Source organism: Poecilia mexicana, unplaced genomic scaffold (genome assembly GCF_051168715.1).
Source record: "Poecilia mexicana isolate PSO_F unplaced genomic scaffold, ASM5116871v1 scaffold_18, whole genome shotgun sequence".
NCBI classification, from domain to species: Eukaryota; Metazoa; Chordata; class Actinopteri; order Cyprinodontiformes; family Poeciliidae; genus Poecilia; species Poecilia mexicana.
The window spans coordinates 11731590-11756913 of record NW_028263387.1 but is presented as its reverse complement, the minus strand read 5'-3'; the positions used below and the strand labels follow the sequence as shown (position 1 = coordinate 11756913).

At 39.0% G+C, this 25324-nt stretch overlaps 2 long non-coding RNA genes across 5 annotated transcripts; both read right to left on the bottom strand.

The window, feature by feature from the left end:
* Positions 1–454: 454 nt before the first annotated feature.
* On the bottom strand, positions 455–25023 carry LOC106925129 (uncharacterized). The gene is made up of 3 exons (XR_001419785.2): positions 24709–25023; positions 24570–24630; positions 455–1435 (listed from the first exon to the last, which is right to left on the bottom strand). It is a non-coding gene; the product is annotated as an uncharacterized LOC106925129 (long non-coding RNA).
* On the bottom strand, positions 7351–9809 carry LOC148154061 (uncharacterized). 4 transcript variants are annotated; one of them, XR_015766216.1, is made up of 6 exons: positions 9511–9809; positions 8403–8506; positions 8196–8313; positions 7947–8014; positions 7756–7875; positions 7351–7657 (listed from the first exon to the last, which is right to left on the bottom strand). It is a non-coding gene; the product is annotated as an uncharacterized LOC148154061 (long non-coding RNA). The 4 variants fall into 4 exon arrangements; XR_015766215.1 differs by having other exon boundaries at positions 8403–8485; positions 9511–9808; XR_015766213.1 differs by having other exon boundaries at positions 8403–9808.
* Positions 25024–25324: the final 301 nt, after the last annotated feature.

Here is a 25324-nt window from a genome sequence, read left to right as displayed (position 1 = left end):
TTTCTTGTTCTACCTATGGAGTCGTAGAGAATGAATAAAAGTCTACAATTTTATGTAAATAAATATAACATCCCAACATTGATTTGGAATTATTCACAATTTCAAATAACATATCAAAACGTGAACTTCACGTTTTGATATGTTATTGCAATTGAGATCAACTGACATTTGAAAAATTGACATTTGAAAAAAAAAAAAGAGGGAGACATTAGCAATATGCAGCTATTTAAAAAAAAAAATCAATTAATATAGCCTCACTACCGCTAAAAAAAATAAAAAAAATAAAAAATTTTTGTCTCTTTTGGCCATACATATTTTTAACTGAACATCAAGGTGGGCTTCTTTAACTCCCTCACAGTTTACCTTAATGTTGTTGAATTGACTTTACTGTGATCAAACCCCTCTGGATCCCTCAACCCCCCCCCACCCCCCCCCAAAAAAAAAAAAAAAAAAAAATGTTCCTGTCAGGTGTTTGCGCTTTGTCTGAGTGAGACATCTGTTTTAGAGAGGATCGTTCCTGGAGAGTGCTGGCAGCCTGGACAGCTGACGTTCATCAGACTCATCAGTCGACTGGGGACTTGAGGAGCCACAGAACTTTCTCCCTCTCTCTACTGGCTGATTTACCTTACTGCTAGGCTCTAGTTGTTCTTGGTAAGATTTTGTTTTTGCAGCTTTGTGCTTGGAAGGATTTCATCAAAGCAACAGAATACTGTGTGCCATTTCTCTAATTCTTCCCCAACAGAGACAGATTTCGCATTTTCCTCTTCCGTCTTTTGGTTTGATTTCGGAAAAGGACGTTCCTGGAATTCATTGGATGTCTTTAGAAATCTTTTTTTTTTTTTTCCTGCCACATTTTCGACAGAACCATCTGACTTTCCATGTCCTTGCATCAGCTCTGATGCCTGCCGGAAAAATCGGTTTTCAGAAGTGCTGCTGCCAGATTGCAGGAAAACTGGTTAGAGAAACCCAATTCCCTAATACCACTTCATGGTGTTGACCAATTTTTATGCCCTCAAGGATATTGTCCATTTCCAGCTGTTTTTATGTCCATGTTGCCTGGGGCAGACATGTATGTCTCAATGCCCTGCAACATCACACCACGAAAACAAACCAAAGTCTGACATGAACGCGTTTCATTTAAAGGACAGTAATGTTAGGCAGTGTGAAGGATAAAGATGAAAAGCTAAACTTGCAGTATAATTTTTTTTTTTTTTTTTTATAGATTGATCTCACTTTGAGTCTTACTACATTAAATATTCAAAGTGAAATCAGAAGCAAATTCAATGTGTTCAAGAACCGACTGGCACAGCACTTTCAGTTGAAACCAAAAGTTTCTCTGTCTGTCTCTCTGTGTGTTGGTCTGATAGACTGGCGACTCCAACCCATTGACTACTGGAGACGGACACCAACTCCCCATCGATCCTGCCAGGATAAGCTGGAACAGACAATGGATGTTCACTGTTAAATGTGATAAATTTAGCCGTTTCTTTTCATCGAAACAAATGACTGTAAAAATGATATCCATTCGGAAAAATGATTATATTTGTCTCACTACAATATGACTGATGCAAAAACATCTGGCACGAAACAACAACCTTCTTTATTCTATGTTCTTTACTCAAAGTAGCAATGTCAGTGTAGCCTAGCATCTAGTCAAAATACCGTCAAAATCCCAAACAATTTGTGTGGTATGTGATAAAATCTTGCAGTAAAAGGTTAATCAGGAATATGCCAAAGTATGACACATCCACAGTCATAATAATACAGACGGCATACACTGATCCAAATATGAACGCATTAAAAGTCGTCTTAATGTTTGTTCTCGTGTATCATTTTATTCAACATAAAATGTTATTTGTGTTTAAAGTGTTCAGGTTTTATTTTAACTACTAGCTACTGAAAACTTCACCACCAAAACTTCTTAATTCTGACACAATAAGTGGGACTCAAATAAAATAAGAGGGGAACGTAATTGACTCGTTCCTCTTTTAAAATTCAATCAGGTTTTTCTAGCCTGATACGGAGCAACCTACAAAAAGTAAATACCGAGTAAGCAGGCTTCAAAATAAAATTATTGTAAAAGCCCTTTGTTTTAATTCATGCATGCAAATTGTGATGAATGAGAGCCATTACTTCTGTCTGACTCGGTGAAAGTTAAGGAAAAAAAAAAAAAAGAAACTGGTAATAACACCTCTGGCTTTCGGAAACGGAGCAAAACTTTCTGATTAGTTTCTAAAAAAAAAAAAAAAAAAAAAATCAGTATCCTTTGTCCACATTAGTATTAATGCAGGGTGGATATTTTAGCTATAGAATGGCCTCATCAACAGTTTTTTGGAGATTACACCATCAGCTGTGATCAAATATTAACAGCACCATGAGGACCGAAAATGAAGCCTGGAAGTTTCGACGGGTAGTTTTGCGAGTTTCATCGACGACCTCGGGCAGAAAACTGTAGAATCTCCACCCGTGAAAGAGGTTCTGTCAGTTGCTTTTCCGTGTTGTAACAGTTTTATCGAACAGCAAAACAATTTAGCTTAGTCAATTATACAGTGAAACGCAATGCGATGGTGATGTAATTAAGTCCAAATTTTGTCTTCAGATCATGTGCTTGAGAAAAATAAGCGATTTCTTGATGTTGTGAAACATTTCTTGATGTTTCCTGGCACATCCTAGGAAAAATGTGATTTTTCCTAGGAAAAATATGGATTCTTATTTATATCCATGCAAGCTTTTATTACAACTTTGATAGACTCTAAAGAGCTGTTGAATGAAACACTTCAGACTAGCTGAGTCTTTTCTTTTTAGTTATTTATACATTGCCATGCCACTTTCAGGATATAAGAACCGAGTCATAAATTCTGTGTAGACCTCTTTTGTTTTTCAATCCCAGATTCTTATGCGATCTTTACTTTCTGCAGCAAACTTAAGGAACTAGATTATAGAGTTGGGTGTGGTATTGAATGAAAATATCATCAGTGACAATGCAGATTGATTATTGGAACATTTTATAGAAAAGAAATGAATATTCAGTGGGAAGACTGACAGTTTATAATAGGGAACTCTAACAAATGGAAGATGACGTGAGATAATCTAGTAAAGGGAAATACCTTATAAAACTAATTGACCACAAAAATCTTTAGCCAGTAGTAACATATTTAGACCAAGAAGTGTACATTGGATAAAGAAAACAAAAAGTACATTGAGAAACGGTCAGTCCTCCAAAGCCTCATCTAATCCCCAAACCTGCATTTGTAAATTTTACTTTCAGTAATTACTTTTGCGTTTGCACATATGCAACAGAGAAAGTTCTGTCCAAGAACTTCGATCAAAGTCATCATAACAAAGTAATATCAAGCATCTATGCAACCCCAAACTTCTGAGATCAATATTTATCATTTTCCTCCTAGAAATGGCATCATTTGCCAAAGAGCATGAAAACCGCAAGCACGCATGTCTGTCTGCTGGGACGCAAAGTCGCAGGTGTTAAAACTTCACCTAAATGGTTGGCATTTCACTTTGATTTGTTTTCCTCCTCTTTCCTCAGCTGTGCACCAATTCAACAGTAATTCAGAAATGAGAAAGAGGCCTGTGCAGAGTAATTTAGTAGACTGATGCATCTGTCGTCCCCACTCCGTCATGTATTGTTGGGGTCAACATTACTTTTCCTCCCTTTGACTGGTGAGTTACGTTGAACCTTCAGCTGCAGTGGTGAGAGAATCTGGGTTTTAATGGGTTGCATGTTTTAAGGGCATTAATAAGAGCAAATTTTGTCAAATTAGAAACACCAATTTTTATTTATTTTTTTCCTTCACTGCAACATTTTTTCACTGGAACATTTTCACCGCAACACATGATGGCAAACTGTAATTTTTACTTGACAGTCATGCAAGAATTTGCGTTTGTCTGAAATAAATTGAAGCTTGCGGCTACAACATGACAATTTGTGCGACACTAAAAAGGGTGTGGATACTTCTCCAAGGCGCTGTAAGTGGTCCTGAACGGGAAACTAGTTTCACCCGCCTTTGACTGCGATGTATGGAGTCGGCAAATTGATTTACCTGTCTAAAATCGTCCAGCAGTGAAGCCATCTTCTTCATCATTTCTGTCATGTCAGGATGAATCAAATCATTCGCAATCAAAGAGGGAAGTTTCTTAGGCGATTCATATTTTTGTCCTCGGCGGCTCATTGATCTGAAAATCTCCGTCTACTCTCAGCTGGAACCCAGCGCCAGTTGTCACCTTCACTGTCTGTTTCATTCCTTCTAATCAACCACACCTGGCGATACACCTGGCACCATCGTCATTAGCCGAATTCTCTGATTGCGTTGAGCCGCTGGCCTCCCCGTGTCTGATCCGGATCTTTTGTTTAGCCTGAAACTCACTGGGCGAGACACATTTAGTACTCCAAGCTGAATCCAGCCATGTTGCGAAGCCTTTTTGGTTTTCTTTTCCCCCCCCCTCTCTTTATGTGAAGCCCTCAGAATGGTCAAAATTACATTTCTTTCTTTTAATTTAAATGTAAATTACATGATATGTGCTGTGCGGTTAGGGGAGAAATAACTTCAGATCTTACAGATCCCATTAAGACCGAGGTGCTAGAGAAATCTGGTGTTTTTCTCAGTTCTATCCATGCTACTTTCTGCCACCCCGCCATCTCCCAGGCGAGACGTCCCTAGACCTGGGGAATAAGGTGTCTTCAGCTGAGAAATGCAAGGAGAGACGCTAAAGCAGGCCTTGAGGAAGGAGAAAGGGGAGGAGGGCGGGAATAATAATCATGAGGCTGCTGTGTCTAAAAGGGCTTCCCACTGAGAAAAGAGTGAAAGAAAAAGACCCCGTTCTCTTCTACCTTGCAGCCTTTTGACATCCATGAGTTGATGAAGTACGAGCAGGGGGGGGGGAACCGAGGCCAAGAGGAGGGCAAAAGGAGGAGGAAGCCAGAGGCTCTCCACGTATAGGAGTAGGTGTTTGGGGAGGAGGATTGTGTGCCCTGTGCCCTCATCAACAGGACTCCTTACCAACCGGGGTCCGACGAATCTACCCTGACGAAATGAATAATTCCCACTGTCCTCTGGCCCTGCTGTTGACCTGGCAAAGAGCATATAATTAATGCATAGGCTTAGTTCCTGACAGCCACACATCGGAAAGACTTGATTCAAAATTTGGATCATTAGATATGATTGTCAAGAAGAGGACAAAAAGTTCTGGCTGATACTTTGTCTCACTTGTAATGCGCTTCCAGACAAAGGAGCCATTGTTTGCGTCGCACACCAGTCGCCGGCTCGCGCCACACTGCGACAGCGGGTTTAACGTTAGCCAATGTCATACAGATATCCAGCAATGTCAAGATTTGTGTTCCTCTGTGTTTCTAATTTCATGAGACAGTGATGCGTGACAGAGCTGACAAAAAACTCCAAGGCTCCACACTGGCCAGGTATTCACACAGCTATGCTGACATAGCTGTTGGGTTTCGCTTTACCCCCGCTTTTTCCCCTTTTCTTCACTTTGTTCGAAACAGCTGTCACAAATTAGATTCCAGCTGTCATCCGCGTCCGGCAGCTAAAAAAAAAAATTTTTAAATTCCACACGGGTCATTTTTGTGGAGGAGAGGAAGTTCTCAAAGTTTAGAAGGAGAAGCAAGGAGACTGGTGTTACAGCCAACAAGCCATAGTTTCATCCATTTATTATTTACTGTAGCATAATCTTCTTATTATCAAATGCAAACACCTGGCGTTCCCCCCCTCCCCCCATCATACTTCAGCTCCTGATGTCAAATATTTGTCAGTAGTTAGTGGAACAGAAAAGCCTGCCGTAGATTTCCTTTTCACATTGTAGGACTTTACAACCACTGAACTTTCTCACATTGTCTCACACCACAACCACAGTATTTTATAGATATATGACAAACCAACACAAAGTAGTTTATACTTAAGGTACAAGGGGAATGTTTTTTTTTTCCTTTTTTAAATGTAGCATTCATTCGTACTCCGAACAAGAAACTCCAGCAGTTTTAAACATTCCTCAATCAAATGGTCCAGAGTCCGGTTAATGACCCGATTATTTGATTCAGGTGTGTTGAAGCAGAGACATCCAAGTCCTGCAGGATTCTGGCCCTTGAGGCCTGGATTTGAGGATCCCTACTCTTCAGTTAGCATATCCATCCTAACAAGTTGTTTTCAGTTTCAAACATTTTCCTGCTTCCGTTTTCAAGCAGGGTTATTTCCGGATTGTGGCGCGCCAGGAGAGAGTCGGGTGACGACGTAGTGACGTCATCGGAACATACTGAGTGTTTTCTCTTAAATTGATTATTGTATTTTTGATCAAGTTTATTTATATATTTTTCTTTTTTCCCTTGGTATTTATTATTACTTTGTATCCTTTAAGAGTTTATTTGAGTTAGAGGTAATTGTTTAGTTGTTTTGCTTGTTTGGTCTGTGGGCGGAGCCTGTGGCTTTAAAAGCAGGGCTCTGTGCCAGAGGGAGCCAGTGTGTGGCTAGACTCCTGAGAAGTCACATGGAAGGTGATGGACTCCTACATGGAAGGTTCTTCTGTTTGTTTTTTAACCTGCCTTGGACATCCTTGTATATATTCTGCACCTGCCGTCTTTGTTCACTTGAAGAGCTAAATAAATGTCACTAAAGTGATCTCTGGTCTTGGGCAGTCATTTTTTTGTTTGTCCAAGTCATAAGAGAACCACGTCACAGTTATGTTCTCCTTATCTGCCATTTTAGGCCAACCTAAATGTAATCTTTAGTTTAACAGTTGTGCTATACACCATTTCTAAAATGGTGGATTGAACAGCGCTCTGATATTGTATAATAAGGGACAATAATTGTATTCAAACCCTAAGAGTAATAGGATCTGAGTAGAAGTTTAAATGTTCCATATATTACTGAAAAAAGTGGAAATTATGCATCCGTTTTCTCCCTCAAAACTAGACACTGCTTTACATTGGTCGAATCATAGAAATCGCAATAAAATACAAAAGATGCGACGGTAACATGACAAAAGCTGGTAAGTACACCAATGCACGACACTAGTCTACAAGCCTACACAGTAAAAACTGCTGGGTTAAAAATAACCCAATACGTAACCCAGCGCTGGGTCAAATATGGACCGACCCAACGCTGGGTTGTTTTAACCCAACTGGGTTGGGTTGAGGGTTTGACCCAGCACATTGGGTCATGGCAACTAACCAAACGTTGGGTTAAATTGACTTGTTTAAATTGGTTAAACTGACCCAAAATTGGGTTGAAATTCATAACCCAACACAAGGGTTATTATACCACTATAGTTGGATTAAAAAAAAATTATTTTAAATTTCACTATATAAAAAAAGGATTAAAAGGCATATGAATTTAAAGCTTCTTTTATTTTCACATGATACATATATAGAGCCAGCAATTTCATTTACAAAAGTTACAAAACATAAGTAGTTAAATCACTTCAATTCATTTGGCTACAACTCCAGAAGTATCTGTTACTCCATATTAGAAAACATTTAATGAAAAAAAGTCTGTTTTAAAGCAAACTACAAGTAAACCTTTCAGCCATTAAACAAGGAGCATTTTTAACGACACTTTAGCATTTTGCCAGTCTCCCTGCATGAGGACATACGGGTTGTCACATTTTGTAGATGCACCACCAGGTTTGTCCCAACCTGATGGAGAGAGAAGACAGAAAAAACAGGCCATTAGTGATGAACTTATATAAACAGCAAACAATTTGAGCATAATTCAGAGATAAATGTTGACTTACAGGCTGGATATCAATGAAACCTTCTGAACTTCCAGGTTGATGGGTCTGAAACTCTTCTCCCAAATGTGTAAGTAGGGAGGAGTACTGGCAGCAGCGTCAGGGCTACATCATCTTGTCTGTCTGGCAAACATAAGCTTGTGTTAAAATGTTAAATGTTAACAGTTTATAAACATCTCTTCAGCTTTCAATACCTTAAGGGAGAAAATTCATGTTGTTGAGAAGACGGCCGCTCCTTTCTCTTCTTGGCCATACAAAAGATCTTCGTTGAGAACAAGAGAGAGAAGACACAAAAACAGGCCATTAGTGAATTTAAAGGTAAAGGGATACATTCTCAAAAACTAATTTCTGACTGATTCTAGTTTAACACAAAACCTCACTATTGAATGTAATGCAATTATTTAAACGATCTGAGCATGATTCAGAGATGAAGGTTGACTTACAGGCTGGATATCAATGAAAACATCTGAATTTCCAGGTTGATGGATCTGAAACTTCTCCCAAATTAGTAAGGTGGAGCAGGAAGGGGTACTGGCAGCAGCTGCAGGACTACATCATCTTCTGTATCAAACATAAGTTAGTGTTAAAATGTTGCAGTAACTAGAAAGCATGAAAACATTTTAGAGAACATTTCTTCTGAGCTTCAATACCTTGAGGGAGCAGACTCATGTTCTTGGTCATGCAGAATGTCTTCCTTGAGAACGAGGAGTTTCGCTTAATTCTCCTGAAGATCCTGGATGTAAAATTACAAAATCTATCAGAAAAGAAAATCACAAATCAAACTTTAAGAATGACTGAATTAAATCTTATAGCTGTCTCCACTGCAAATAACTTGTAATTAGCCAGCAATTTCAAATGTTCAGAGTAATTTTATGTTCCTAAAAATAAATATAGCTCTTAATAAAATAAAATGACACATATAATTTAATTTAGAAGTAAAACTTAACACAAACTTAGTGCTGAATAACTTTCAGCACCAACTTTAAATAAATGTATTTGTAATTAATAGTAACAATAATAATAAAATGAGCAAACATTAACATTAGATATTGTCTTAGTTTTGCTTTTAATTCGTTGCCGAAAACCAGCGGGAGTTTGAAAGCAATGTGCCGGGAGACGGTCGTTCTCTTTCGGCTTAACGAGCCGCTCCGCCCGGTCAACTGACTGAGCGGGAGAGACGAGCAGGCGGCTGGAGGGAAGCGATAAGTCCGAACACGTCCGAGCATGTTTGTAATTAAGCTATATGTTAATAAACCGAGCGCATAATTCAGGTTTACACAACTAATTTATCGCCTAATAACTTTGCAAAAGTTATTTTATTTTCAACAAGCATAATATACCCACATTATTAAAGCTCTGCTCGCTCTCCTGCGCCATTACTGCTGGTGTTCGAACACGTAGCCTCAGCCCGCTGACGATGCGCGCGCATATTGCAAAAATCAGGGGACAAACCGTCAACTACCTTTTCTTTTAAAACTAAATCGATTTTTAAAAATTTGACTATGTTAAGTTATGAACAAATATGATTGAGGTTATATTAAAAACTGAATTTAATTTACTTGACAAATTGTGCCCTTCCCCTTCATCTATTTTTCCCCAACATCCGTGTTGTAGCAACACCGAAGCTCTTTGTCAGAGCAACCTGCCATAATAAACATTTCAAATAACCATAAAAATAAATATCAAACATGTTTGAAATAAATTCAATTTATGTATAAAATTCTATTAACGTTGAAACTTTATCTTCTTTTTACTTACCATGTCTTATTTCAACGTAGAGGAGAAGTCCGATATGCAACGTTCACAGTCATGTTGAAAATGGAGGCTTGTGAAGAGGGGCGTGGCTTCTTCCAAGTTTCATCTTTAACCCAACCGTTTGGGTAAATCTACCCACCCAACTCCTGGCCCAACAGAAGTGTGCAAGATGTAGACTTCCGATAAATTTCTGACCCAACTCATGAGTTATGAATTTTGACCCAATATTTGGTCAAACTAACCCAACCTATGACCCAACAGCTTTAACCCAGAAATTGGGTTATGAAAATAACCCAGCATTTTTTACTGTGTAAAGTTTGACTGCGACAAGTTAACTCCTCCTCACTCCCTTTCCTTTGTTTTTATGTTAAATTCCCTGCCAAAGTCTTTGCCATCCCCAGAACTGAGTTCAGAGCTGAAACTCCAGACGAAAAGCACAAGGAACCATCCACAATTCGGCTTTTGCCCCGTTCGCACACTTGCCCTTGCACGTGTTCTCAAATGATAAAATCTTATTGATGTCTGAAATACAGCTGATCCACATTTGTGAAGAGAGATCAGGGTTATATTTTTTATTGAGCATTTTCCTCTTAACCCTCATGCATACAAATTATGACCCATTTGATGCACACTGGGAAAGAGAAAGACCAGCACTCGCATATGTGCTCATTTAACTGCTGAACTTTGAAAGCGCACATTGTTTAGTTGTTTTGCCCATGGGCAGACTTCGACTGCTCATGGGAGTCAAAGTCCATCTAATTTTACTCTAAAACTCCAGCCGTCTACAAATTTTTGATATCCACTTAATCCTGTGAAGGGTCGTGGGGGGCGCTGCTGCCCATTTTCAGTATTCAATGGGCAAAAAGCACTAGTAAAACTTTCAACAGAGACACAAATAGCCTGTTGCCTAAGGGAAATTTACTGGAGAAGGACCAAATAAGCCGACATGTATATTTTGGACCGTGCTTAAGGAAACTAGAGAGTACATTTCTATAACACCTGAAAGTAACAGTTACTTTATTGTGCATTAAAATGGCACTATGTCCCTGGGAAAAACATACTCAACTACCCCTCACTTTAAATGTTTCTAGTTGTACATGACTGTGCCCCATTATGGAAGATGCCCATGCAATAAAAATGGGTTTAAAACATTTTACATATCACATACTGAGGACAAGGTAGGTAAAACTAAACCTCAGAAGCTCAGTGTACAACTTCACCAAAAAGTCAAAATCAAAAGTTGATGTCACCAGGTATAAAAACAAAAAAATGTGGACCAAAATGCCATGCAAATAAAAGCTCCAGCTCTAAAGTGGCAATAAAGTTAAACAAAAAAAAAGCAAGTTTATTTTGTACAGCTACAAAGTCTGTCTTTGAGGAAGATGTCAAACTTCTTCCACTTAGTGTCTCTCGACTTTCCTTCAACATTTTACTATATTATTAATGCTTAAGATAATTTATCTGGTATCGAGATCAATCTTAGAATGAACCGCTACCTTTCATGTATCCTCTTTATACAGCAAAGACAGGCAAGTGTTTGACAATGGACGTCCCTGCACCACAACTTGCCAGAAGCCCAGATGCTCGTAAGCTGTCAAAACTGGCTTGATCCAGGTTTGGGGTTAATTAAACTTGCAAACCCTGCGGCGGGGACCGGCTTTCTGAGGCCAAGGCTGAAGAGGACACGAGCTTGAGGTCAGCAGGACCTTGTTAGGTGGAGCATGGACTTGACATAACAGCGATGGGAAATGGTTTGTAGGGTTCAGAGAAGGGGCAGAGTGAGTAGGCTGGCGCTGTTGTACTCAGGGAAGGTGAAATATGAAAGTGCTTTACGGAAGGTGTGGGAGTGCAGCTGATGCAGCTGATGAGTGGCCAGTATTGCGAGACAGATGATTGCCAGCCGTCCCCTCCCCTTTTGTGAGAAATGTGGGGAGAGAATTTTTTTTTTTTTTTTTGGATGAGCAGCTATAGGAGGGGGTTGGGGGCTGTGCTTTCTGCCAGTTTGTTCACCAAGGTGACCTTGAACTAGTTTGGCGGTGGTCCCAAGGCACAAGCTGTGAATCTCCCAGGATGCTTGGTGACAACAGAAATCACTCTGACTATTGCCAGCAATTACAGGGGTCATATCTGTAAACTCACACATTTTGCTGACCACAGCCTCAGCAAAGTAATGAAATAATACAAACAACCACCAAGAAATCCTACATAAAGCGAGATATGCAATACAACATGACAGAACATTTAAAACACTTTGAACATTTGATTTTGAAATGCAATGTAGAAAGAGTAGCCTACAGTGTTAACCATTTCAGTGCTTAAACTTTAAAAAAAGCATTACAGAAATATATATCTGAATTGAATTACCATGTGTGCCAGTATTAAGATGGTATCATTTCCTCACCTGCGGATCAAGAGGTGCTGGTCTCTCGAGTTGTCTCATTAGCACCCAGAACAGGAATACGAGTGTGAAGTGACATACTGTATAGTGGGAGACATTATCATAAGCTAATGGGTCTCTTCTGACATTTCCAAGTAACTTCATGCATAAAGTCATAACTACTGAGAAAGAAAGGACTTAAAAGTGAGCCCTTGGGACTCTTGGTTGAATTGATGCTTCTGTACTGTATGCATCAAGGAGTAGTTTCTGGGGTGCATTATTTTTTTTTTTCTTCCTATATTTTAACTCTTTTGCAACACACCAGAGGTCTTTCTCAAGGAGTTTATAAAAATTGTAGCACATTTGAGATGGCTTTTTTCTTTTAAGCTTGTTTAACAATGTGTCATAAGATCACTGAAAACAAAGACCTAAGCTGCTGACATATTGGCCCCTATATTGCTATGAATTCTGGTCTTATAAAAAGCATGGTACGTGTGTCTTATGAAGAAACAAAGGACATTTTGTGGAACAGTTCACATCTTTGAAACATGTCACATTTGATGAGCTTTGACTAGAGTGTGTACACCGAGATCAGAGGTGTAAATCATACAGTGGTGTGCCACTGTATGATTAAGTATGTTACAACTTAAGTTTATTTTTACATTTCCACGATAATCAAATGTCCACCTGTGATTTGAATTTCAAAGCTCTAAGGGTGCCCCCATGTGTTTACACACAGTAATTATTAGCCAAATTAATCACACTCACTTTCAAGCATCCAGGACTCCATGACGAGTAAAACGTCTGGACAGCATGAGATTAAGTGATGTTAATCCATGGCTGTCTGGTTTGTGTGGTATTCAAATTATGCATGCTGCAGTGTCACACGAGTAGGAAAAAAAAAAAATCTAAAAAGCATACCTTTTCTATGGCACTGAAAGGGAGCAACATTAGGAAAAGGTTTCAGACCAAAAACATGAATAAGGGTCAAAAGCAACATTCCCATTAAACTGTTGCACCCCTTCTTAAGCTTTGAGCTTTTATTAAACACAGAGCTGCAGTTTTCTACTTTCTTATGTTCACAAGGCACATTAAAAAAAACAGAAAGCCTGCAATAAAGTTTTAAACAATTTATTGTAAACTAAGTATGGCAGGTCTCGAGTTTCAGAGTACATGACAACAGGCATTCTCTGGGAGAGAGAATGAATTAGTGACACTCAAGTTGATGATAACCGCGATCATTTCTCGAGTCCTTTTTGGCTGTTGAAAATTATGGTGATGAACGTTGACAGGTCAATCTCAGGATGTCAGTGGCCAAGGAGAGGATGGCGAGCATGGCTGCTGTTATTTTCCTTGAAGAGTGGCAGTAAAGTGGACAAGACCAATGGAAGACAGGTACGGTAAGGCGGGTAAGTATAGCCTGTAATGTCTCAACAGTAATTTTGCAGCATCTCTAGGTGGAACAGCAAAGGGGGGTAAAAAGGTGTAGATAAGTTGTTAATATAAGTTAGGCCAACAGGTCCTCTCCTAAAGGAAAGTTCCAGGAGGATATATATACACATGTAATAGAAATTTCTGGGTGGAGAGCAGAGAGCAACGAGATCACACAAAAGGTAAACAAAGGAGAGTTCTAGCATTTTCCCAGCCATAAGGCACAATTGGGCAACTTGAAATTGAGGTGCTCACAAACCCGTAACCACTATGATCTTTTAGGGGGTAATACATGACTGGGCTCAAGGCTTAAATCACAGACTTTTCTCCTAATTTCTGGTTGGACAAATGTGGAAGCATAACGAGACATTTTCAGACTTATCCTACACAAAACCAAGTGCAAATCTAATGCTCTCTGATAAACCAAGTGCAAATCTAATGCTCTCTGATGGTGGATGAGATCATGAATTCTGGCAACTTCTTACTTTTTTTGCTGGTTTTTAAAAGCATGTTCTACTCATGAAATAATGCTTACCTATACCTGTTACAGGTTTAGTTTAGGATACATGGGGTTGTATTTGACTGTCCTACAACAACAACAACAAAAATAAAAGCTTACAATTCCCCAGTGCTTACTCTACTTAAAAAAAATTAAGAGTAGAGGAACTGTGAAGTTGCATCTCTACATCTTTAATATGTATTCTGTGTATGAGGCGGTAGACTTTCCGGTTTTGGGGTTCTACAAAGGTGTGTAGGTGTACAGTTCAGTGTGGGCTTAAGTGTCAAGAGGGGAGGCTTGAACTGCAAGAGAAGGATTATCCTCTTCCACTCTGTTTGGCTTGCCATCCTAATGTGACCTTTAGGAGAATTCCCTGTAAGCCAAAAGGAGGTGCTGTGTGCATGTTGCTCAAAGGCCACTATGAGAGAAATGCATCACCCAAGGGGAGTACAAGTCCGGAAAGAGGAAAAAAAAAAAAAAAAAAGTATATATATATATATATATATATCATATTCTCGCTACATCCTTTAAAACATTTGATTGTTTCTATTGATTCTTCCAGGAAACATCCTCAGCTTTTATACCTTGTTTTTTGGCTGAATGTTGCAGTCTCTTTGCTGAAAATGCTCTGTATTTTATACAGATTAAAGAATCTACTTTTCAAATTTCAAAATTATATTACTTATTTAGTAGTGCCAAAGATTTGTGAAAAAAAAACTATTTTCTTTAATGGATCCACAAAAGGTTTAATTTGAGAAACATGTATTTCAGATGTACAAACAGTAGCCAACAATAATGCCATAAATTTAAAAAAAAAAAAAAGAAATTGGACTGTTGCCCAATGGACCAGAGAGGTTAATGTAAATTTCAGGTTAATGTAAATTCTGCATTTCACTGGGAAATCAAGATTCCAGGGGTAAGTAGTGTAAAAGCACAGAATCCGTCTTACCTTAAGTCCAGTTTGAACTTTCCACCATCAAGTCAGTGATGGTTTGGGGTGTCGTGTCATCTGTTGGTGTTGGTCCACTGGGTTTTCTAAACACAAGTCATCTAGCCGGAGATGCCGTTTTGATTTTCCAGCAGGACTTGGCATTTGTCCACACTGCCAAAGGTTCCAAAAACTAGTTGAGCAACCAGGCTGTTCTTGACTGGCCAGAAAAATCCCGTGACCTGAACTCCATAGAAAATCTGTGGGGCTGTCGTCAAGAGGAAGGCGAGAGACACCAGATTCAACAAGGCAGACGACCTGAAGGCAGCCATCAAATCAATCTGGGCTTCCATGACACCTACGCAGTGCCACAAGCTGATTCGCCTCTATGCCATGTCGCACTGATGCAGGAATTCATGCAAGAGGAGCCCTGACCAATTATTCAGTGAATGTAAAAACGCACACACTTTTCAGAATCCTGAAATTTGTACTTAAAACATCTGTTCTTAATTGGTCTAATGTTGTATGTCAATTCCTGAGACATTGGGTTTTCTGTACCTGTAAGCCATAATCATTAAAAGTGCAAAAAAATAAAAACTTGAACTAGTTTACCTTTTGTCTAATGAATCACTATAAAATTGCAATTTCACCATCTGAGATGACTGGCTAGAAATATCTCACCTTTACGCAATATTCTAAATTTTTGAGACACACGAGTATACGTATAGCATGAATGGATACATCTGTGTGTGCAGAAAAGAGAAAGTGGAACTGTATTCCTTGCGCAGGTGCTGCATGTTCTAAATTTTCACCCTCATTTTCCAGCTCAAACTTTCGTCTCCCATTATGGCTGAATCGCCTTAATCAAAGACTATTGTGAAATGCACAAAGGCAGCCGCAGACATTCACACAAACACATCCTCACACCTGCTCATTATCATGTGGGCTTCATCTAAAATGGAACCACTTTAGCTGCATCAGGAACACGATGTTAAGCAGCAACATGAACATGCACCTGCCCTCACGTTTGTAAGGCGCTTGCCAAGGGCAGTGAGTGGTATAGGGATGTGATTGGACAGCGTGTCCCCGACAGGAAAGTTAACGGGAGGGAGGAACAAGAAAAGGTGTACTGCGTGGAGAAGAATCGAGAAAACATGACAGAAGAACAAAAATTAGGCCCATAATGGAGGGTGCTACTGCACAATGAATGAGTCAGAATTCCAAATTAGGGATATCTGTAAATGCACACCGATTACTGTTGCCGCAGATTAAATTAAACTGCATTTGCTACATCTCATAATTTGAGCTGTTAGTTTATTAGCTTCTTCTTTGTTTGTTATGGAGGTGCTGAAATTTTTTTTATCAATTCTGTTGCATAAACTTTTTTGTCTGGGGTATTTATTCTCCATTTTTTTTGGTATTGCTAAAAAAAAAAATAAAAATAAAGCTGTGCATTCAGTGTTGGAAGAATCGATTCGTAATCGCATTGTAGCCTTCTGAACCGTAATCGAACCGCGGGGGTCCTTAAAGGCTCTCGTCCTTTTGGCTGGTTAACAGCCTGCAGTTGTTTTTGCTTTAGTGTTCTCAAAGTCTCTTAAACATCTGAGTAAACTCAGCTCATTTCTCTTAGGCAAATCTCTCTGTTTTCTTCAATGTCACTGACATTCAGGCAAGCATCTTTGTCTTCAATTCAACCCAAACTTGTGAATTCGAAACAAGTCGTTGCTTTGTGCAGGCCCGCTTCTAGCAGCGGCAAGTGTTCCGAGTCATTGTCGTGTTAGAAGACAAAGCCGTCTTTCAAAGATCTTCACTTCTGCATCCTTTTTCATAATTACTTTCACCTGCACAACATTCCAAGATCCAGAACACCTTTGAGGACACCACCGTGTCTCACTTTTGGGGGCAATGTTCTTTGGGTTATAGGCCTCTAACCTCTGTCTCCAAAAAGAAAAAAAAAAAAAAAAACAATGCCCCCTTACCCCGACTCATTACTAGAACCGAATGGATGAAAAGAGCTCCCATGCAATATCCGTCGGCTTCATGAGACGTCTCGAACTGCGACGCTGAACAGCACCGCGACTTAAAGCTTGAGACATGCCTTTAATCAATGTTAATATTAAAAGGCTGATAAATGTGAAAAAAGGCTCCCAAATAGATTCAGCGCTGATTAATACTGATTTATTCATAGCAGTCATGATATTGCATCTTAAATGTCGCCTCATACCAATCACAGGAGCGAGAGAAGCAAAGTGGGTGATGTATCCCGCTCTGCTGTTTATATTTATGTTCACTTATTCTTCCGTCAGCCTCATTATCAGGTAAATAAAAGCCGATGGCAACGCTCGGCGCCTTTCACTGGCGAACTGAATGCACATCGCCTGCATCCGATATGGTGTGCAGATCCTTGAAAGGTGAGTGTATCTCCCGATCTGAAAACCGCCTCGACAAAAACATCTGGGCAACGAGGGATCCGTCTCTCCTCTGTTGTCCGTCTCCCCTCCGACATACATTGCAGGCATCAACTGGCTAATAATGTTTACCACAGATGATATCGCAGACCGGTCAGAGTAAGCCTGCCTATGGTGGGTCAGGAAGTTGTGACTGTTGTTGGACTCTGAGTCAGTGTTCACACTTTTTAATTAACTACTTATCAGTGTTTTTGTCTTCCGCTGATTAGGAAAGAGGAAAAAAAAACTTCTCAAGGGAGTTTAAAATGGCACATGCTGCACTGGGGGTATACAAGCTCCCTTTTCAGTCTTAATTCACACATTTAAAAAAAACACTATTAGCTATAATGGAGTTCCCCCAAAAGAAACTATTTTCAGTGCGAGAAAGAAGCCTCAGCTTTGTTGGTACTGAAAGCATTTCTCTTTTTCCAGCTTCTTTACCATCAACATCAATGTAAAGGGTAAACCGAGGTCAGACTTTGTTGTTTTTTTAACTTTGACTTCCATAACAGTGGTACAGGACTGCTAACAAGGCAGTCAGCTTTGTAAGGAAGCATAGAATGCTTGGAGGAGAAGAGCTGGTTGCTGGGCATGGCTTTGTGTCCTGACTCGTGTGAAAATCCAACAGACACACACAACATTTAGACGTGCATGTTAGAGATTGTCTTTTTCCACTACCTACATAAAGTAGGAATCCAACTGAAGATAGTAGCTAGCTGGCAGATGACATTCTCTCCCTTGCCTGTGACATGCTTTAGATTTAAACAAATTTGACCATTAAATAATCAGAGTGATGCAGATAAATAAAGCAACTACTGGTGATTATGAGATCATCTAAATTCGGTCCTAAAAATAGTGGGAAATGTGAGAATAAAACATATTAGAAAGGGGCTGTCTGAGATATTATGAACAGCAACAAAAAGTTTATCTGCAAAGTTGAACTTCCGTCACCATACGTCTTCAATCATAGCACATCGTGCTGACAGCTCCGAATTTCACCTTCCGTTGTTAGCAGACATCAGTCTGCTCTGCATTTTAAAACGCCATGATGTCTTCACACTCATTTACACCTGAACTGAGGTAGGGTTTATTTATAAAATGTTTCAATGTGCCTTCCATTTTCATTGTCAACCGAGTCTCTGTGTTAATTTAAATGCTGTTAACTGAAGCCGTTATCTATTTCGGGCTTCCTCCCTTTCTGCCTACAGCTTGCAGCAGCACTTTGTGCTAAGTGCTAATGTATAATATCGATTTGTATCATTTTTTCCATTTCAGGTCTGGTATTTTTGCAGTGGTCTTTAGCTACTGTTAAAGCAAGTCAAAGCATTGCAATGAGATTTGTAAAGGCAGCGATATTAACCTTGGTGCTGTGCCCGGTGCATCCTAAAGCAGTTGTGGGAGTTGTTCCTCTAAGAATCTGCTAAACAGCTTTGATTTGGTTCTGGACTATTTGACATAACTACACGCTCTGAAAAGATAATTTATAAGAGGGATAGACGACTGTGTTAATCAGGCATGGTTCTTCCTCCGTCTCCTTCACCAAGTTGTCAGCAACTTGGACAAACTCACGAGGTGCTTGCAAAGGGTGAAAAGGCCAATAGGGTTAACTGCGAACACTATTTTAGCAATTTAGCAGACATAAAGGCTGCTGATGTAGTTTACTCACCACCTCTCTTGGCTGAACAAGACACTTAATTACCTCTTTCTATCTCTATGTCATCAGGTAGAAAGGGGAAATATGAACGTATTCCCTCATTTTTTTTGTCAATTATTTTAATCGAACCGCTCCTCGGCTCTGGGATTTCACAGAGGGCTTATCAGGAGGCAGACTGGCTGGGAATCTGTCGAGCTCCGTGATGTGTGGAGTCTCAGGGACACAACACCTTTCTGACAGGCCGCACAAAAGCCCCACAGTGATGCTGAGAGTGGCAGATATCACTGCAGCCCTGCAACCACAAACGCATACATTTAGGAATGGGAACTTTGCCGTTGGGCAGATGATGGCACTGTGAAAAATCCATGACTAAATGGGATGTAAATAGCCAAAGTAAAATATATATACACCTTTCCTTTCAAAATGACTCACAGCCCTTGAACCGTTTCACATTTTGTCATGCTGCAACCACAAACTTCAATATTTTTATATATACATTTATAATTGTGCACTTTATAGAAATGTTATGTTGTTTTCAAAGATTAAACAAAGTATGTGTCACTCTTCATACCACTAAACACAATCGTCAAAGTGACCTAATTAGCTTGCCTCAGTGTAATTTAATACCAGTATAAATCCTTCTGTGAGGTACCAATACCTTTACAAGTATTTCTTATTCATCTTTAATTGCCTAATGAAATGAAAAGGTCTCATTTTATTTGCTTGCCGCTTCTCCAAAACTGCAGGAGTTATAAGCAGATTGATGAACTCTCAAAAGGCTACCATGCTCAGAGACAAGCAGCTACTGTTGGGCGTCTACTGGCAGCCGAAGGCAGGGTGAGGATTTTTGCTGAAACGGTAAAGCAAGGCAGAGGACATGGTGAGTAATTGAAAACATCCCAGACAGGATGTGGATGCAAGGGAGATAGATTACACTTTGTTGAAAGGGATGTGAGGGGAAACTAATGAGTCAGTATTTCAGTAATTGTCCATGGCTAAGAATAAGCATTGACCAAGACAAGTCTGAGACAGTGGGCCCGTCTTTAGACAACATTGAGATTCCATGTCACCAAACCCTAATTATAAGGTGACCAGTATGTCTGTGAAATGAGACAGTGATGTGCAAACTTTAATGAGCAGCGCCACTGTAAACAGTCTTTCATGCTATTCTGAGGTACCTGCAAACAACAACAAAGACAGTGAAGGCAAATGTTACTCTTTTTTTATTTTTTTGGCACTGGTGTCATCTATTGTCTTTACCTTAACTTAAGCGTGGCGTCAAACTGATAATTGGGAGTGTTATTAAGTTCGCTCATGCCAAATCAACACTGACAACGGTGTCACTGAAAAGATCAAATTTTACATTTAGACAAAAGAATTAGTTGAACTCAGCTGCCTGGTTGCACCAAATGAGGGATTGATATGCAGACTTTCCTGCATCTTTAAGCATCTTTATCAAGTAGCAAGTGACAGGATAAAGGGTGTGAATAATGTTTGATCTGTGGCACCAGTAATGACAAGCACTGGGTTACTCACACTGATGAATCAACACATGAATATTACATTCTTATTAGTCCCATATTCAGCAGAGCAATCAGCCAAGCTTTCAGTGAAACGGGAGTGGCAACAGCGCAAGTTAGCAGCTAAAGAGCTTTTTTTTTTTTTTTTTTCCTCTGGTGTTCTAGACCAAAGCAGAGCAAAAGAAAGAAAGATCTCATCAACATCACTCAAGTGAAATTCTGATGAGGTAAAAGAAACAAGTTTCTCTGCTGACAATATATCAGTATTTGCCACTTTTAAAGCGAATGTTGTTGCACCTACAACTAGATGCATTAGCAAGTAAAGGAGCTTTAAGCTATTGCGCCTTCATCTCGTAACCTCACCAAACGGCAACAGAGAATAGCATACGTCTTCGGTGATGAAAATAATTTTTAAAAAATGTTAAATTTAGCACTTTCATAAGTGAGACGATGATATTAATGTAACAGCTAAAACCCAACATCCCCTTGTTGTTTTTGCGCAAGCTAACATTAGCATGTGCGTAGAGTTAGCCGCTACAGGACATAAGTATCATTTTCACACTCGCACTAAATTACTCTTGTTTGTTGATTGTTCACAAACGGTGTGTATTTCTGTCGCTTTTTTCATGAAGCCATTTAGTTAATGTGTTGTGAAATTTTCAGTGTAAGTGGCAGAGGTAAATTTAATGCAATTGGAGTAAGCCAGCGCCATAATCAAATGCTGAGTAAGCGAAGTGCTGTAAATACTGTCCAAATTGTTGTCCTTAGCCACTGGCATACTGACAGGAGGTGTTTTGTGTTGATAGCATGTAGTGTGAAAGATGTCACTGCTGAATGTAGCACAAAACTACAATCCCCAGCAATTTCTTACTGTGTCAGTCCTGAAATAAGACAAGTCTACAATTTTAGCTTACTACTTTACTACAGCTTTATAAAAGTATAAATTACAGTCTAATACAAAACCCAGGCATATCAAACTGCTCATGTGAAACCTAGATGTCACACATTTATTGACAATTGTGAAGTTAGGAGATGATTATTATAGTGGAAATACAAAAAAGTCTCTAAGATAGAATGGTGAAAAAAAAAAGAAGACTGTGGGCTTTGTGGCTCAGAGAGGAGGTAAAAATGATTGCAAAGTAAAAGGTAGCAAAATGAGAATTGAGGAGCAAATTTATCTGATAGCAACGGAAATCGGAGAAAGAAAAAAAAGAGGCCATTTTCTTTATAGAGAAGTAAAATTGTAAATAAACAGATCTTCCAATTCAGTGGGAAGGGGTTGGTTACTCTATTTTAAAGGCTGATTTCATTTTGATAATCCACAATACACAGATCCCTATTTTTGCTGCACCATGTGACAGGTTTCTAGTTCACAAACCAGTAGATAAGAAATACTAGGAAATTTAAACTAGTGTCATCTCACCGCAGTGCTGTGAAAAAGCATTTGCCCCTTAATCAGTACAAAGACAACAAACGAAGTGCAGCCTCCAGTTTTCAAATTGTGACAATTTATTAAGGGAGGTAAAAGCAATCCAAATAATCTCGGGTGCAGCGTGAAAATGCTTTACCACTCTAACCCTAACCGATACTGTAAAACAACAGTGGCATGACAGTTTTGAAAACAGAGAGTGCCTCCTTCCAGTGACGACCCCCCCCTCCCCCCAAAGGCCATCATAAGAAACCATGTTGAGGGAAAATAAAGAAGCAGCCATGGAGTTCACTGGCCAAATCAACTGATTTTTATGGTACCAGAGAGATAAATGAAGGGCTGTGTGTGCACAATGTAGATACTGATGAATTGCACAGCCAAGTGGATTTTCGCAACACCTGACAAGATTGCGTCTCAAGATTCACCACATTCAATCCTCTCCAGGAGAAGGAAATTGGTGAGGCTGCGGGCAGGAAAAAAAAAAAAAAATCCAATGGTCAAAATGAAGAGATAAATCAGACAGCGAAACAGCTCTAATAATGGGAGCTGGTTAAACATCAATGGCTTAGAGCAGTGCCCATTAAACTTCTGATATCCCTACATGACAGATGAATCTACGTGAAATACAGCCACTGTCTTGCTGCTATAACACTGTTGGAACAATCCGTCAAGAGTTGGTCTCAGACAAATAACCACTTTGAGAAGTCCATGCCCCCATGTAAAGTCCTCAAGAATTTTTCAATCCCCATCTTCCAAACTACGTGTATTGTGTTGCTTGGTCAAGAAGAGTGTCTTGGTCTTGCAAAAAAAGGTCAAGGACAGCTTCAGGATGTAACCATCGGTGTCATGTTGGCAAAATTACCGGCAAGAAAGAAAGCAAGCTGGGATGGTTAGTACCACAAATGTGTTCCACAGTAACCGGGTTAGAAAACTTGCTTATTATAGTGCATCATATGTGCATGAACTTTAGCAACAAACTTAAAGGCGCCATGTTAGCACAGGTAAAGCTTTGACGGAAATTGCCAGGGAAACTATGCAAAGGTCAACATTTGTTAGAAGGAGGCTGGTCAGAGTGTGGCATGATTCATGACCATCATTTGTATTTTAAGAAACTAATGGAGTTATAAATCATCACCCAGGACATCCTTTGACAAAAAATTACTGAACTACCCTCATGGTGTAGAAGCATAGCTGAAAGCAAGGTCAAGACAGACAAGAGAAGCTTCAAGATTCACCGACTACAAGGCATGCTTTTGGGATAACCACCAGACAATAACACTCTCTAATCCAGATTACCATTTACTGATCTAAATAGATTATTTGTATCTCAAGGAATGATGTGGTTTTAACGTAACCGCAATGAAAGAAAATCCCACTGCTAATCCTCTTTAATATGAAGTGCAAATACATTTAAAAATGTGATTAATAACAGAATAAAACCCTAATCAGTCAAAACATCCCACAGCTATTCTATCTTTGTGAACCTTTTAGATTAATTAACTTTGCTAATGAGAATTTTAAATACCTAAATATAAAGGCAACATGTATGTTATATTCCAATTTCAAATTAACATGCACACAAAAAAATGACTTCAAGCAGAAAGGGGTTTTGCTCTATTGCAATAATGACTTTTTTCTATTTGTTTTATCTTTTGCTACATGTTCACTAGTGTGCTATTTTAAAAAAAACAACTATTTTGTCTCATCTGTATTTCAGTAAAGATGTTTAAAATTAGACATTCACCAATCGAGATAACTGACCAATACCAATTCCCACTTGTCCTTAAGATCTTATTTGCTAGTTCTAATTTTGACCAATTAGATTTTTTTATTATTATTATTTTATATGGTCTGCAATGCAAGTATGCTCCAGTCTCTTTGAAATAGGTACTGGTTTCAAAAAACAGAATAATAAGAAATCACAACATCCCATCCATTAGGAAACCAAAGCCTGTGTCTCTAAACTAAATCTGACTTTCGCTAAACTCCAAAGAAGGCCAATCAAAATTCATGTTTATTAATGCATTTAAAGACTCAAAATATTATTTTTGATGGATTTAATCAATAGGTTAAAAAAATGTTTCATTGTGTGCCATGATGATCGTCAATCATACTTGATAAAGGAAGAATTGGTTTGTTGATTTTTCTTGCATCTTTAATAAAAATCCATTTGAAGGCCTTAAAAAGACCCCAAGGTACATTCACTGCTAATCCATTATTGCTGAAATTTGCCAACAGGCAATAAAGTAGTATTTGACTTTTTGCAATTAAATTGAATTTGAATGTCAATTTGAAAATGGCACACATGCAATTGATATACATTTAGATATTTATGATGCAAATTAGCTACATTACTCATGATTTGGTAACATGATCCTTGGTATTTGATGTCCGAGCATCAATAGGTATTAACTGAACATATAAGCTACCTTGGATTAATCTTAGGCAAATTTGTAACAATGGTCTGTAAGAGACTATTACAACAGTGCAACCCTGAGACAATACTGACCTAATGGCGGTATAAAAACACATTCAATTTAAAAAAAAAAAAAAAAAGTAAAGAGTTTATCCATTATTTATTAATATAAATGTCTCACTATTTCATGCTAGCATACAATAAAAATAGTATTTCACCATTTAAAGTATTTTTCAGTTTAAATGCTTCAAACTAACATATTCGGCTCGAGTCAGTTTGCACTGACAGAGCCCAAACTGTCAGCGTTAGCATGCTAGCTCCCAGCGTTAGCATGCTAGCTCCCAAACAAGCAAACACTCACCAGTTCCAACTTGTCAAACCGTGTGATCAGTTGGAAGTTTTGATCCACGATCAAAACACATCTAAAAGTTGAGAAGCATATCAGTGAGAGACAGCAACATGAGCATATGATCGAGGCTTACAAATGTATTGAATCCTACCTGTGTCAGCGACAGACGGCGTCTCCCACCTAGGCCGGTGAGCAGCACCCGTAAGAGCAGCACCTGTCCATTAAGACGCTGACGTACGGCTTGTCACGTGACACTAAAACCTCGCGAGAACAGACACACTTAATGGTGTTTGTTCTTGTTTGGTTTATTTTTGTTTTTAAAAGAAATTAAGAAAAGGAGGATTCAAAAAAAAAAAGTCTTTAAATTTGTAAAATAAATAAAAGTGAATCCAGCAAAAATTACCCTGGTTACAAGATGCACCTTGGTGTAGCATCTGGCATCCTGTTTGACTTAAGAGCTAGTTTAATTCTTCATAGTATAGGTTCAAGTAGGTGTCAGAAACGTCCCTCAGCTATTTTTTTGTCCATTTTACAATATGGCGTCATACAGTTTCTCTGGATTTGTTGGCTGCGCCTTGATGATGCAAAGCTCTTTCTCCATTACATTTCAAAGTGGAGGCCACTGGGGTACACAATATAAAACTCAGCTAAGCTATACTAAAGGGACAAAAATTTATCAACAAAAATATCCCCCACATCGTTACATCACCACCACCAGCCTTAACCTATTGATACGAGGTGAGATGGATCCATGTTTTTATATCGTC